At 43.1% G+C, this 15,602-nt stretch overlaps 1 protein-coding gene across 2 annotated transcripts in view; it reads left to right on the top strand.

The window, feature by feature from the left end:
• Positions 1-15,602, top strand: part of SNX9 (sorting nexin 9) — a 191,823-nt gene that overhangs the window by 32,980 nt on the left and 143,241 nt on the right. The gene's annotated exons all lie outside the window — the stretch shown is intronic.

Genomic DNA, 15,602 nt, shown 5'->3' with positions numbered 1-15,602 from the left:
CACTCTGGTTGCACTGCATATACTGTATGTAAACAGGCACAATAGGAACCAATCTTCTTTTACATGTCGTGATTTGGATGCATCCAATTTGTGAACTGCCTCTAAGCTGGCTATACACTGATCAGCAGGGACCGGCTAAGCTTCTATCAGTGAGTGCCAGTAACCCCATTGTTCGAAATCAATTATTTTGATTAACTTCTGTTGAAAGCACATGTTGGAAAACATTGTTTTTGTGGATGGAGGAATCTGTTAGTTTTTTTTCCTCTTTTCCTCTCACTGGCTGAATGAAACTGTGTACTGCCAGCTTTAGTTCCTCTCCAAGCACTCTGGTTGGTTCCACTGGCTCCTCCATCACTACACGATAGAGTGGAGGAATCTAGCTTTATACCTTTTAGCTACAGTGTCACTTTAAATGGTGTAGCAATGGCCTATAGTTTGTAGTATTTCTTCATCTGGAAGAATACCAGAAATATACAACCGCATATTTTGATTGCCACACACAGACCCACCCTCTGCACTGAGATTAATAATTAAAGTGGGAACGGTGTCCTTAAAATACCTGGAATTAGTTGGGTTTAGAGGAGACCTGTCATGAATTTGACATGGAGATCATTGCTGAGATTTCTGTGTGAGAATGCTAGTGACTTGGCTGCTATATTGACGCACTTGGTTAAAGGATGTGTCTCCGTATGCTAGGTTAACCTGGTCTGCCCTACCCAGATGCATATTTGTCTTGAAATCATGTCCACTGTCTATGGGGTTTGTTTACATTCCTCAGCTGATCCTTGATGCGTCGGCCATGTCTGCACAGTAGCTTCTTGTAGGGTTCTCTGTGGCCATTCTCTAAGACAGGGACCCTTCAGTGTGACCCACAGAGCAAAATACCTTCAACTATGCTTTGAAGATCCCTACTGTGCTCCCTGGTCTAGAGCCACACAACCTTTGCTGAAGACAGGCATGGCCCTACACCTACTGACAAGTGTGCTGTGGGCTTATTCATTTCTATGGCTGTATATGTACTCTCTTGGAAGCCTGTATCCATTATGAGCATTCATCAGACAGTGGTGTGCTTGACCGGTAAGCTCAGGGTCTGCCCGGGGCTTTTATTTATAAAAGGCTCTAAAAACCTTCCCCTGTTCTCGTCCTCATCACATACAGTACAGGGGGTGTATTTTATGGCCCAGTAGGGCTGGCAGCATTGCTTGGGATTTTAGTGCGGCTCACTAAATTTCTAGCAGAATCAACACTTTCCATACTTGACACATTTTTAAAGGGACAAATGTCGAGGACACGTGTATGTATTACAGACATACTGTTTTTTTTGCCCAGACATACACTATCATCATATGTGCAGAGGAACTTGGCTATAAGGCCCCTTCCGATCTCTCAATTCCAAATTGCAGCAGGACGTGCGTTTGGGTTCCATTATCTTTTATTGGCACCCCAAACGTAATGCGATTGTCGCATAACACAATCGTGCAGCAATTGCGGTAAAACTGCAGTTTAAAAATCTAAGCTTGTCACCCAAAAATGAGCTTCTCTTAGGCAACAAATGTGCATAGGGTAGCCCATTGAAGTAAATGCAAAATCATGCAAAAATTGCACAACAAAAATCACAAGCATGAATGCATGTTCTTGCCACAAGATACACTATATTGGAAAAAGTATTGGGACACCCCTCCAAATCATTAGATTCAAGTGTTCCAATCACCTTCATGGCCACAGATGTATAAAATCAAGCACCTAGGCATGCAGACTGCTTCTACAAACATTTGTAAAAGAATGGGTCACTCTCAGGAGCTCAGTGAATGCAAGCGTAATACCGTGATAGGTTGCCACCTGTGCAATAAGTCCATCCGTGAAATTTCCTTGCTACTAGATATTCCACGGTCAACTGTTTGTGGTATTATAACAAAGTGGAAGCAGCTGGGAATAACAGCAACTAGGCCATGAAGTGGTAGGTAATGTAAAATGACAAAGTGGGGTCAGCGCATGCTGAAGCGCACAGTGCACAGAAGTCGCCAACTGTCTGCATAGTCTATAGCTAAAGACCTCCAAACTTCATGTGGCCTTCAGATTAGCACAACAACAGTGTGTAGAGAGCTTCATGGAATGCATTCCCATAGCCGAGGAGCTGCTTCCAAGCCTTACATCACCAAGTGCAATGCAAAGCATCGGATGCAGTGGTGTAAAGCACGCTGCCACTGGACTCTAGAGCAGTGGAAATGTGTTCTCTGGAGTGACGAATCATGCTTCTCTGCCTGGAAATTTGATGGACGCGTCTGGATTTGGTGGTTGCCAGGAGAACGATACTTGTCTGACTGCATTGTGCCAAGTGTAAAGTTTGGTGGAGGGGGATTTTTTTTCAGGAATTGGGCTTAGCCCCTTAGTTCTAGTGAAGGGAACTCTGAAGGCATCAGCATACCAAGACATTTTGGACAATTTCTTGCTCCCAACTTTGTGGGAACAGTTTGGGGACGCCTCTTCCTGTTACAACATGACTGTGCCTGACTACAAATTTGCTGGTGCTAAAATGGAGTGCTTTTTTGCATGCAGCTAGCATGAACAGGCCCTAACTCTTCTACTTTCTGCTTTACCATTAGGCCCCATTCAAACCTATGCAGGTTGGAGGAAGCACATGTACAATTTTAGGGAAGCCCATTGATTTTAATATGCAAAAAATGCACTAAAAAGGTGCATAACCCTTTTGGAAAACTGCTCTGCACCAAAATGCATTGTACCTTGTACGTGTGTTGCTAAATACTTGGGAACGCTACTAAGAATTATTATTCTACAGGATTTCTATAGTGCCAACAGTTTGCACAGCACTTTACAATATATACTGTGAAGGAAATAAGTATTTGATCCCCTGCGTATTTTGAATGTTTGCCCACACACAAAGAAATGATCAGTCTGAAAATCAAATGGTAGGTGTATTGTGACATTGAGAGACAGAATAGCAACAAAAAATTCAAAAGAAATGCATGTCTAACAAATTATGCACTGATTTGCATGTTCATGAGGGAAATAAGCATTTGATCCCCTGCACAAAACATGACTTGGTGTCAGGTCTCTTGTTGGCAATCACAGAGGTCAGACGTTTCCTGTAGTTGGCCACCAGGTTTGCACACATCTCAGGAGGGATTTTGGCCCACTCCTCTTGGCTGATCCTTTCCAAGTCATTTGGTGGTTGACGTCTGGCAACTTGAACTTTCAGCTCCCTCCATAGATTTCAATCGGATTAAGATCTGGAGACTGGCTAGGCCACTCCAGGACCTTAATGTGCTTCTTCTTGAGCCACTTCTTTGTTGCCTTGGCCATGTATTTTGGGTCATTGTCATGCTGGAACACCCATCCACGACCCATTCTCAATGCCCTGGCTGAGGGAAGGTTCTCACCCAAGATTTGACGATACATTGCCCCGTCCATCGTCCCTTTGATGCGGTGCAGTTGTCCTGTCCCCTTAGCAGAAAAACACCCCCAAAGCAGAATGTTTCCACCACCATGTTTGACAGTTGGGATGGTGTTCTTGAGGTCATAGGCAGCATTCCTCCTCCTCCAAACACGGCGAGTTGAGTTGATGCCAAAGAGCTCGATTTTGGTCTCATCTGACCACAACACTTTCAACCAGTCCTCCTCTTCATCATTCAGATGTTCAGTGGCAAACTTTAGACGGGCCTGGACATGTGCTTTCTTGAGTAGAGGGACCTTGCAGGCACTGCAGGATTTCAATCCTTGTCGGCGTAGTGTGTTACCAATTGTTTTCTTGGTGACTGTGGTCCCAGCTGCCTGGAGATCATTGACAAGATCCTCACGTGTAGTTCTGGAATGATTCCTCACTGTTCTCATGACCATTGACACTCCACGAGGTGAGATCTTGCATGGTGCACCAGACCTAGGGAGACTGACAGTTGTTTTGTGTTTCTTCCATTTGCAAATGATTGCACCAACTGTTGTCACCTTCTCACCAAGCAGCTTGGCGATAGTTTGGTAGCCCAGTCCAGCCTTGTGTAGGTCTACAATCTTGTCCCTGACATCCTTGCGGAGCTCTTTGGTCTTTGCCATGGTGGAGAGTTTGGAATCTGATTGTTTGGTAGCCAGAAATCCTGCTGAATGATAGGGGATGAAATACTTATTTCCCTCATGAACATGCAAATCAGTGCATAATTTGTTAGACATGCATTTCTTTTGAATTTTTTGTTGCTATTCTGTTGCTCAGTGTTACAATACACATACCAATTGATTTTTAGACTGATCATTTCTTTGTGCGTGGGTAAACATTCAGAATCAGCAGGGGATCAAATACTTATTTCTTTCACTGTAGGGGGGGGGGGGCAGAACAAGATAAATAGGCTTTTTTAGGCTCTTTTCCCTTTGTTTTTACCTGGTGATCTAGCCAGTAACACAGCTCCTGTATTACAAAGCCCCAATTCTGGATGAAGGAACACGGGGAACTTTTGGACAGCAGCATTGTTAGTCTGGGGGAAGGAGAGTGTTAAATGCACTAGCAGATTTATATACATTAACAAATTGAAGCCAAACTTCAGCTCACACTTTTTATAATCCGTTACAGCAAACCATTTTTTCTTCCTTTTGGAATAAAGGTTTTACATGAATAAATAAAAGCATTGTAAGCACCCCCCTGCCAGTGGTAAATGGTTTGTCTTATCCCTGTAAATTAATACATCTGGAAGATAGCTTGTTCTTTTGAAAACTACAGACTTGCTGGCTGAAGAAAGAGCCTACAAATGAAAAATGAATACAGCCATCACATCTAAGAATTAGTAAGCTGCAATATAATAAATGTTTGATTTGGGTTTAAGGGCTCATGTATACTGCAGCTGCTAAACTGACGTTCAGGCGCTGTTGAGCGTTTTTTAAGCAGCCCCTGAACTCTCCTTTATATTTTCCTATGTGTCCATGTACACATATTCGTTTGCAGTCATTTACAGGCAGTTGCGTTTACAGTCGTTTTCTTGAACACTGCAAAATTGCGTTCAGGAGTAGATTTTACCGGCGTTTCAAACGCTTGTAAATGCGGTTAACTGTGTTTACAAGCGTTTGCGTTTAGACGTGTTTTTTGACAGGTCCATATCCAGATGCTATCTAAAGCCTTTTTTTCTTCATCAAAAATCCATGAAAAGCATTTTCTATGTATTCAAATGGACTTGGCACACCAGCGCAGTCAGTTCCAGGTTTCGCGTGAAGGAAAAAATGGTAGAACGTGCTGCATTATGCTCATGATGGGATCCATAGTGAATACAACCAGAAAAGACAGGTCATCTCAACACATACTGCTCTCTCTGCTTCTGCTCTCTCCATTTCTCTCAAAATGTCTGAAATTGTGTATTATTTACTATTTTTCAGTGCATTCTGGGCATTTGGGAGGGTCTCCTGAGGTTATCTTTTAAAAATGCTTCTATACGCAGTAAGCAAACGCGGCTAAACTGATGTGTTTTAACCTACGTTTTCTAGCAGTCAGTTTCCAGCGGTCAGAAGAGTTTTTCAAACGCCCCGTGTACATGAGCCCTAATACTTCTTCAAATTTTTTCCCTATAGAGATTTCTGTGGTGTTGGCAGTGTATGGGGAGTGGTCCGCTTTGATAGATTTTTCTTAGTATTTTATATAATAATAGTACTAATAAAGGAAAAGTGTTCTATGATATTTTTTGGATGAGCTGTAGACATAGATCCTTTAATTAGAGCACATTGCAGGAAAGTAGAATGTTTTTAGAATCCAGTGATCGGTGTTCTGCCGCCCCTCATCTGGTGCCATTTTCCATACTAAACCTTGTGGAATCTGCAGAGTTTTTCATGTGATCACAATTCCTGTTTTGCAATATGCTCTTGTACCTCTTTCTGTTACAGTATTTCCTCAGTTTGTGTAATTCTATAGGCACGGAAGTAGGAGAGGTTTATGAGGTTGAGCAAATGCAACTCACAGCCTGCCGAATTCCACTTTATAACACGCTGAATAATTTACTGGATGCTGTATGGTATTTGCTTTTCCTGAAACGCCTCCATGTTGGATTTGATTCCATACTGGCCAGCCGGGTGCTTTATTTCAGCTGAAGCTGACTTGACTCAATAAGCAGTTTAAATAAACAGTATACTCGGCTTTGCAGAATTATCCGGATAAAAAAAAATGAATTCTGTCTTCAGGGAATTGTTTCCTAGACGCCTTTTTGGGTTAAGTAAAGTGGGCGATCCGTAAAGATAATATTATGGTATACTTAATTAAAAATGCAGCAACTCTCCCAATGAGTAGGAACTGTAAATGTCACATTCACTGCCCTTGCCGTTGCTGGCAAATGCATGTGTGACCTGTTTATTACATTAGAAGTCTCTGAAATCTGTACGGCATCCAAGAAGAATCAACGGCAGGAAACCGCAGTCTACTGAATACATCAGGAAAATATTTCTTTGTCACTTTCCTGTTCTCGTTAGAGGTAAGGAGAAGATCGGTCAAAGGGAAAAGGATGAGACTACTTTCTAATGTTATTTAAAGGAAGAGTGCACAAATCTATGCACAGGGCAGACTCCCTCCTCTTCTCCAGGAACTACATAGTAAATATTAATTAAGGCTCCATGTACACTGCAGCTGATAAACTCACGTTTCGGAGCATTTCTGCGTTTTTTTTCAGCAGCCCCTGAACTCTCCCTATTGTTTTCCTATGTGTCCATGTACACTATTTCATTTACAGGCAGTTGAGTTTACAGTAGTTTTTTTTAACGCACCAAGCTTGCGTTCAGGAGTAGATTTTATCAGCGTTTCAAACGCGTTTATAAGCGTTTGAAATTTGGAATTTTTTTTAACTCTTCCATTTCCAGAGACTTTTTTTTTTATCATGAAAAATGCATGCAAAGCGTTTCCCCAGTACTCAAATGGACCTGGTACACCATACTTGGAGGTTTCACATGAAAGAAAATGTTAGACACTGCTGCAATAATTTCTGCACAGAAATGAGCTGGAACACATCCAAACACCACAAAAAAAAAAAAAAGACAGCTAATCTCAACAAATACTGCTCTCTCTGCTTCTCCTTTCTATTTCTCTCAAAATGTCTGAAATAGGTAATTTGTTACTGTTTTTCAGTGCATTCTGGGCATTTTGGAAGGTAGCACATTCCAGCCTTGTGGAGGTCTACAATCTTGTCCCTGACGTCCTTTCACAACTCTTTGCCCATGATAGTGAGGTTTGAATGGAAGAATGAGATTCTGTGGATAGGTGTCTTTTATAAACATTACTAGTTGTCATTAGGAGCATCTTCTTACATTGACAGGACTAATCTGTGTACTACATGAGTACATAGCCAGACTGTGGGAGCCAGAACTATTGTTGGTTGGTAGGGGATCAAATACTTATTTTACTCACTGAACTGCAACTCAATTTATAGCATTTGTATCATGTGTTATTTCTGGTTATATTCTGTCTCTATCATTTAAAATACACCTATGAAAAAAAATTATAGACCCTTCATTTCTTTGTAATTGGGCAAACTTACCAAAATATGTAGGGTATCCAATTACATTTTTTTCCCCACTGTATGTATTCTTAGGGCCCCTTTCATACGGCGACCTGATCAGGTCCACCTTCAGTTTTCACCCACCTACCTCCAGGTCTGATCAGGCCTGCTAAAAATAAATGGATGAGGATTGCATCCCCTTTTGTTTGGGTGGATCAGAGGGCAGTTGTGTGTAAAGGGACAGCGGAGTCTACTCCTGGCCACCCATAGAGCAGAGGGGGCTGGTCTGTGTCCGCTCTGCAGAAAATGAGCAGACATGGACCTGTCATCCGCCTGCTCTGATCAGCAGACAAATCCCCCGCTGATCAAAACGGAGTCTGCCCCATGTGAACAGGGCCTAACTCAGAAATGCTTTTATTGCTCTTGGCCTCCTCCAATTCTCCAAATTCCTTTTTTTTTTCTTTTTTTTTTTGCTACTGTGATCCAACTTCCTATTAGAGGATGGCTAATGCAGGCCATACATGGTTCGAATTCTGAACGATTTTTCATCCAAAAATCCAAAACGTCGTTCGCTCGGTAATCCGATGAGTTCACCACATATAACAGGCGAAACGTATGTTCCTTCCAGCTCATGGCTCATGCGCATTCTTTTCAGAAAAATGATTGTACGATTTGACCATCATCGAGTCGAAATTCAGTAGTTTTTCACAAATTTTCCAACATGCCTGAACACCGAAAAGGAGAGGAAGCACGAAAATCAGCCGGAGCCATTGACCCACTAGCAGAGCGAAAATCGGCCTTTTATTCTTCGGACAAAAAATCGGTCGAATTTCTACCCATGTATGGCCGATCTAAGTTCATTGTCTCTAGTTCACTGTAGGTAGGAATGTAGCCACCCTCTCATTAGATGGACTAAAGACTATGGACTATAAATTGTGTAGTATGTATAGAGCAGTGTATGTGACTACATCTAACATGTGCTGCTTGTTCCAAACAAAGGGAAATGAGAGAAAAAGGATAGCCGCCGAAGCTCACAGAAGATGTTACAATAAGACATAAAAGCACAGTAAGGGCTTGTTTACACAAGCAGTTGAGGGGTAGTAAAATCACATAGTTGAGTTGTGTTTTTACTGCCCCACATTACATAGTAAAACACACACAGGCCACATAATAAAACAGCACACAGTTAACCCTTTGATCGCCCAGATGTTAACTTCCTGCCCAGTCCTGCTTCTTATTAGCACTGATTACTATATTCGTGTCAGTGGCAGTTAAGTCAGTTCTCTACCAGTGTAAGAATGCTGCCGCACTCCCGCTATAAGTCGTTGATTGCCGCCATTATTAGTGTAAAAAAAAAATTCCAGTATATATACTGCCATTTGTAGACGCTATAACTTTCACGGAAACCAATTAATTTACACGTTTTGGGATTTTTTTAGCAAAGACATGGAGCAGAATACATTTGCCCTAGATTTATGCAGAAATTTGATTTCTTAAATTTTTTTACTGAATGTGTTTTAGAGCAAAAAGTAAAAAATATTGGGTTTTTTTTTCAAAATGTTTTGTTTTTAGCGCAAAAAATAAAAACCGCAGAGGTGATCAAATACCACCAAAAGAGAGCTCCATTTGTGGGGGAAAAAAGGACATACATTTCATTTGGGTGCAGTGTTGCATGACCGCACAATTGTCCGTTAACCACCTCTCTGGGAGCGCGCAGCACCGCGATCCGGTGCCCGCTGTATCCTCCAGACACATGGGAACACCGATCGTCGTACGGGACCTCTGTGCGAGTTCCCGATCATGTGATCACTGATTGGCCAATCATTGGTGTCAGTGGGAGGAATAGTGCCCCATCATTGGTATTAGTGACACCAATGATGGGGCACTATTCCTCCTACTGACACCAATGATACTTACCTTGCTGACCCCTGCTCCAACCTGGGCTCGCTCCCTCCCTCTCCCATCTACAGCCAGCATACCTGGCTGCAGCAGCACCATCTGCACGCTACAGACACTTACCTGTCAGCTGTCTTCCTTCTCCGGCCGCTCCCTTGCTCGATCTTCTTTGATCTTCGCGCTGCTGCTCGGCTCCTCCTCCTTCGCCGGTGAATTGCCGCCTGGGTGCCTCTCCTGAGCTACAGTTCCGGCGGCCAGAGGAGGCAGAGCTGTTGAGTGATCCCGGGGATGTGGCCAGATGACAGGGGCGGCATGTCATCCCACGCGCACACATCGCGGTCCAGGGAAATGTGAACGTATCTGCATGTGGGCGGACCCGCCTGGAGACTGATAGAGGAGCGGTGTCTCGGTTCCTAAGACCATCGGAAATATGTGTTTTCCAATGGTCTTAGGAGACCCCTGTGAAAGGGTTGTTCGACCCCCAAAGGGGTCGCGACCCACAGGTTGAGAACCGCTGTACTATAGGATAACATGGAGGGGCTTTTAGCCCTGGTTCACATATATGCAGGCCGCGTTTTGCGTCTGCACGAGAGCCCATTCATTTGATTGGACTCCCGTGCCCCGTGACATGCAGGGAAAAAGTCCCTGCACATCTGAAAACGCAGCCCACATGGAATGCCGTTGCATTTTCCAGTGCGGGCAGCATTCCATTAGAACTAATGGCACCCGCCCGCAGGCCCGCATTCCTCTGAGCGGGTGGTGCGGCTGCACGAATTTTCATGCAGTTCCACAGCGGCACCACCCGCACAGATGTGAACCTAGGGTTACAAGCAATAAATGCTTCAAAAATGCCCTTTGTGCTTGGGCCTAAATTCTCCTGCCTCTAAATGCCTATGTGTGCATGGACATGACATAGAGGGGCAGTTAGGTAGAAAAAAAATCAATTGCCTGTAAAAGCTGTGATTTTGATCTATGCCTTTGATGCATAAGGCCTTAAAATCTCATTAACATACCCCCCCCAACCCCCCCCCCCCCCGGTCACACCGATCCGGACTTTGAAATCGTGCGACTTTACTGTAAGTAGTACAATATCAAAGTCCAGATGTCATTGCGATTTGCAAATTTGCAAGACATTTGATACAAATGTTCAAATCGCACCAAAAGTGCACTTTAGAAATCGGCGTGGCTCCGAACAAGTCGGGACCGCACTGATATGACTTCTCTAATTGTGGACAATAGGGTAAGACTTGGCATGCACTTTGCAAATCGCATGCCAAGTCGCACCCAGTGTGACCGAGAAGTTTTTATCAGCCCTTCCCAGGTTACCTCCATTCTTCAGCCACCACATCTACTCTTTTCCTTGACATGGGGAGGTGTTTTGTAGTCCACAGAGAGCTAGAAATAGTCGAACCTATAAGGCTACGTTCATACTAGCATTGTCAGAAGGCGTCAGACAGGCGTTTGGAAAGTGTTTTTAACGCTTCTTAAACGCCTATGAAAATTCTGCACATGGCAGCACACAGTGTTGTTCACACTGTTGTGGCAAAACTGACGCCTCATGTCCAGTCAGGAGGAGTTGAAGCCTCCCATTCAAGTCCATGGTGCCATTCTTCAAATGCCTGGCAGGCGATTGGGGGGCGGTTGTGAGGCGTTTGCGGAGCGGTAATACCATTTAAATTCACTATAGGAGTTTGTGGTGCGGTTTTAACACAGAGCAAATGCCTCAAAACCGCGCATAGGGCATTTGGGGAGCGTTTGAGGAGCGTTAAAAATGCTTCCCAAACGCCTGTCTACCGCCTGTCAAACGCTATAGGGGCGTTAGAAATAAGTCAAGTGTGAACGAACCCTAAGAGCACAGACAGAGCACAGGAAGTTTTCAGCTCACTGTATTTCTGGCAGGATCAACAGGTTTTTGTACATATCTAACAGGTATAACAATACGCTGTAGGGCCTAATTCAAATGGGCACTTTGGCAAATCAACCCTTTGTGTGGTTAGGGCTGCATGCAGGCAGCCTTTTGCAATTTTGCAATCAGGATATTTCAATATTTACATAACTCCTTCCAAGAGACAGCCCACTCCTTGCATCAGGGCTATGGGCTCTTGAGAGGAGAAATACTAACTACAGACCCCTCTACACAAACCATGATCTGCCTTCATTGCCTAGAGAAGCACAGAGAACCAGTGAGGACGTTACTACATCTAAAAAAAAAAGATGTAATAAAAACAAAAAAGTTTTATCTAAAAATGTCATTAGCATTAATGAGGGAGGAAAAGAGGAACACAGCTGCTTGTCCTAATTTGACAGGCATGCAGGGGAAGGGGAGCTGCACCAAATGCAGAGTGTGCCGGAGCTGCTTATTTATTACTGAACAGTATATTCAGCTTGACTGCATTATGGTAATAAATATAGAAGGTTCCATTCGATTTGTAGATTTACATTTCATTTAAATGAATCCTATTGCTAGTATGTGCAAAGTACAGATTCAGATGAATAAGGGAAATCGGAAATCAGCTTCAGATTTAAAGGTCTATTATCAGCATACTAAACAAGATTTTTTTTTTCTCACTCCTCACTGTGATCTTGTTTACTAAAATTGCAGCGGTGAAACATGGGCTTGGCTGCCGTTTAGTGAGAAGAGGCACTTCTTGTAATTTTCCTGCACGTTGGATACACCCAGTTAATGTCCAGCTTTAAGCTGCAGTATGAGGGTTTGTCTCTGTTATTTAGCAATTTGTTGTTCTCAAGCAATCTGCACACTCATGCCTCATCCTTAAAGCTGACGTTTATTTTTCTTAGATTTTGCCTTCGCTGGTTCCTTTTTGTTTTTCTCCCTCATTAATATTAATGACATTTTTAAACAAAACTTTTCTGTTTTTATTAGGAACAATTGAGTACTGTCCGTGTTACTTTTTTTATTTGCACTAACATACAATTATGAGGACGAGCTTTCGGGGAATGTCCCATTCTTCAGGTCTAAGCGGTACTGAAACAAAGATTAAGCAGAATGTTGGAAGAGATGTAGGGGATAGGGGGAAAAAAAAAACAGAGATAAGATACAGCAAAAGCAAAGTCTGGGGTGGGGAAGACAACACTAGCAGAGGCAGTCATGCTTGAGCTGATAGTCATAAAACTGTTGGATAATGATTGAGGAATCCCATGTTTTTCTTTCCTGAATGGATTTGAAATTTCCTTTAAGATCTAAAACATTGAAGTCTTCCATAGTGTGGTCTGGTTGTGTGAAATGGTGTCCCACAGGCAGGGGTGGACTGACCATTTGGAAACTCGGGCATTGCCCAAGGGCCTGGGGTCAGTAGGGGGCCCCATGAGATGCCCCTGGTACCTTTTTCATAGGCTTTTTTGAGTTTGGGCAAGGACACAAGGGCCCCATGATCCCCTATTGCCTGGGGGCCCCATGAGTTGTCAGTCCGCCCCTGCCCACAGGTGTGCAAAAGTCATCTTCTTTATGTTCCTTGATGGTATGTCTGTGCAAATTCATCCATGTTTGCAACTTCTGTCCTGTTTCGCCAACATAAGATCCTTTGCTGCATTTTCTGCTCTGGATAAGATACACGACATTACTGGAGGTGCAGCTGTATGATCCGGAGATATTGAAGATCCCTTTTGAGTGTCTGACACTTTTTGATGGATTGATTTAGTTGCAGTTTGCAGCGTTTCTCATTGCAGGGTTTGCTTCCATCCTACTGATTAGTTTATTTCTGAGGTTGGGGGGTTGTCTGAAGGCCAGTATTGGGGGTTGCTGGAATATTTTTCTTTCAGAGTTCCATCCTCTGTTATGATGGGTTGTAAATCTGATTATTTTCTCTTCAGGTTCTCAAGGCTGTGTTTATGCTGGTGTTGATAGTTTTGTCCTTGTAACCTTTCTTATGGAAGGAATCTGCTAATGTCCCGAGATGTGTATCTCTGTCTCTTGGGTCAGAACATACTCGGAGGTATCTAATGGGCTGACTGTGTATGATGGCACGTTTCTTGTGTTGGGGGTGGAAGCTAGAACTATGGAGGTAGTTGCATCTGTCAGTGGGTTTCCTGTATATTGAGGTGTGAAGCGTATCATCCCTGATGTATACTGTGGTGTCTAGGAAGTTGACGTGTAATTGAGTATTCTATTTTTAGTTTGATTGATGGACGAAAAGTGTTCATCAATGAGTAAAATTGTTTTAGGTATTCTTCACCTTCTGTCCATATGATGAAAATCTCATCAATATAGCGATAGTATCTGTATGGTTTTTGTTCCATGCTGTTTAGGAATTGTTCCTCCATGTCAGCCATAAATAAATTGGCATATTGGGGTGCCATTTTACTTCCCATCGCAGTACCCATACATTGAAGATAGATGTCTTTATTGAAGATAAAGTAGTTGTGTGTAAGTATGAATTCAATGAGCTGTGTAACATCCTCAGCAGTGTATTTGTTGTTTGGTGAGGATGATAAGGATCTGTGACATGCAGCTAATCCATCCTTGTGAGGGATATTACTATACAGGGATACTACATCCATAGTCACTAGAAGTGTATTGGATGGTAATTGCTGGATGTTGTTGATCTTGTTCAGAAAGTCAGTTGTGTCTTGCAGGAAACTAGCAGTATTCATGACTAACGGTTTCAAAATGTTTTCTACAAAGCCTGAGATTTGTTCGTTGAGTGTATTCATACCTGTTATGATGGGTCTGCCTGGATTTCCTGGCTTGTGAATTTTGGGCAGCATGTAGAAGTCCCCGATTTCTGGATGATCCGGAATCGCATTTATAAGTTCTGAATGTAGGTTGGCTGGAAGTGTTTTAATGAGACCTTTTAATTGCTTTGTAAAGTCCTGGGTCGGATCATAATCCAGTTTCTTATAGTAGATGGCATTTTCCAGCTGCCTCTGGCCTTCTTGTATGTATTTGTTTGTATCCATCACAACAACTGCTCCCCCTTTATCTGCTGGTTTGATGGTGATGGCCTGATTATTGCGCAAATCGTGTATAGCCCTTCGCTCTAGTAGGTGAAAGATTGTACAGAATTTTCTTTTGCTGGGTGGATATCAGGGATGTAGCTCACAATCTGAAGCTATCAATATAGGTGTCCAGTTTGGGGTTGCGTCCTTGTGGAGGCGTGAAGCAGCTGTTCTTTTTCTTTGTGTAGCACTCCATTGTCCTAGGATTCCTTTCATTACTGTGGAAATATTCTTTGAGCCTTTGTCTCCTGAAGAAATCCTCCATATCTGACAATAATTGTAAATTACAAATCGTTTTTTAGATATAGTAATGTCCTCACTGGTCCTCAGTGCTTCTCTAGGCAATGCAGGCAGATCATGGTCTGTGTAGAGGGGTCTGTACATAGCTGAAAACATCAGGGACAGTAGGGGGCCCTATGAGATGCCCCTGGTACCTTTTTCGTAGTTTTTTTTTTAGTTTGAGCAAGGACACAGGGGCCCCATGAGTTGTTAGTCCGCCCCTGGCCCTGATGCATGCAGTGGGCTGTCTCTTGAAAGGAGTTATGTAAATATTGAAATATCCTGATAAGTAGATGTCAGTCTAGAGGAGTGGGAGTTTAGAGGCAGGTTGCATTTGCAGGCAGAGTGCCTTGGTAATACCCACATGTGATGAGCCCAGGTGTGTTCAGATTCTAGTCCAAGCCCATCAGGAAGCTGTCATCTATACCGGGCCAATCATCATTGGTCTGCGCATTCTCCACAGCCACGTGTATATATACAGCTGTGGGGTGGGGGGATGCCTCAGCCACTTATGATTGGCTCACTCAGGTGGGTTTGAAAAAGAATCAGCGTTCAAAGAACTGAAATTCCTCTAAGGAGAGGAAGGGCTAGATGATGCTGGATGTCCTCCAGACAGAAAATTAGGTGGGCTCTATCTGATTTGCTGTAGCTTCCAATGCACACTGTGTTTCTGTCCGGGATTTCTTCATACTTCCTGTGCTGGCGTCTCCTGTCACAAAGACAAGAAGTTGGGGTGAGCATCCCTATTCCATAAAAAGACAGCAATAAAAACCTAAAACTAGCCATACATACATACGTTATTATTATTATTATACAGTATTTATAAAGCACCAATGGTTCGCTCAGCGCTGTACATTACAAAGGGGGACACATACATACATACATACTTCTTAGTCTGAATGAAAGAAACCTTACAAACTCCTCTATCCTTTCTAACACGGAGGATGGTTGACTCTTCCATGTTGGGCTATTGTATTCTGACTGCCACTGGCAGCTGTCAGACTA

Source organism: Staurois parvus, unplaced genomic scaffold (genome assembly GCF_062004578.1).
Source record: "Staurois parvus isolate SC_StPar_1 unplaced genomic scaffold, SC_StPar_1.0 ptg000081l, whole genome shotgun sequence".
In the NCBI taxonomy this organism is placed as follows: domain Eukaryota; kingdom Metazoa; phylum Chordata; class Amphibia; order Anura; family Ranidae; genus Staurois; species Staurois parvus.
The sequence above is the reverse complement of the archived record's forward strand: the minus strand, read 5'-3'. Positions and strand labels throughout refer to the sequence as shown.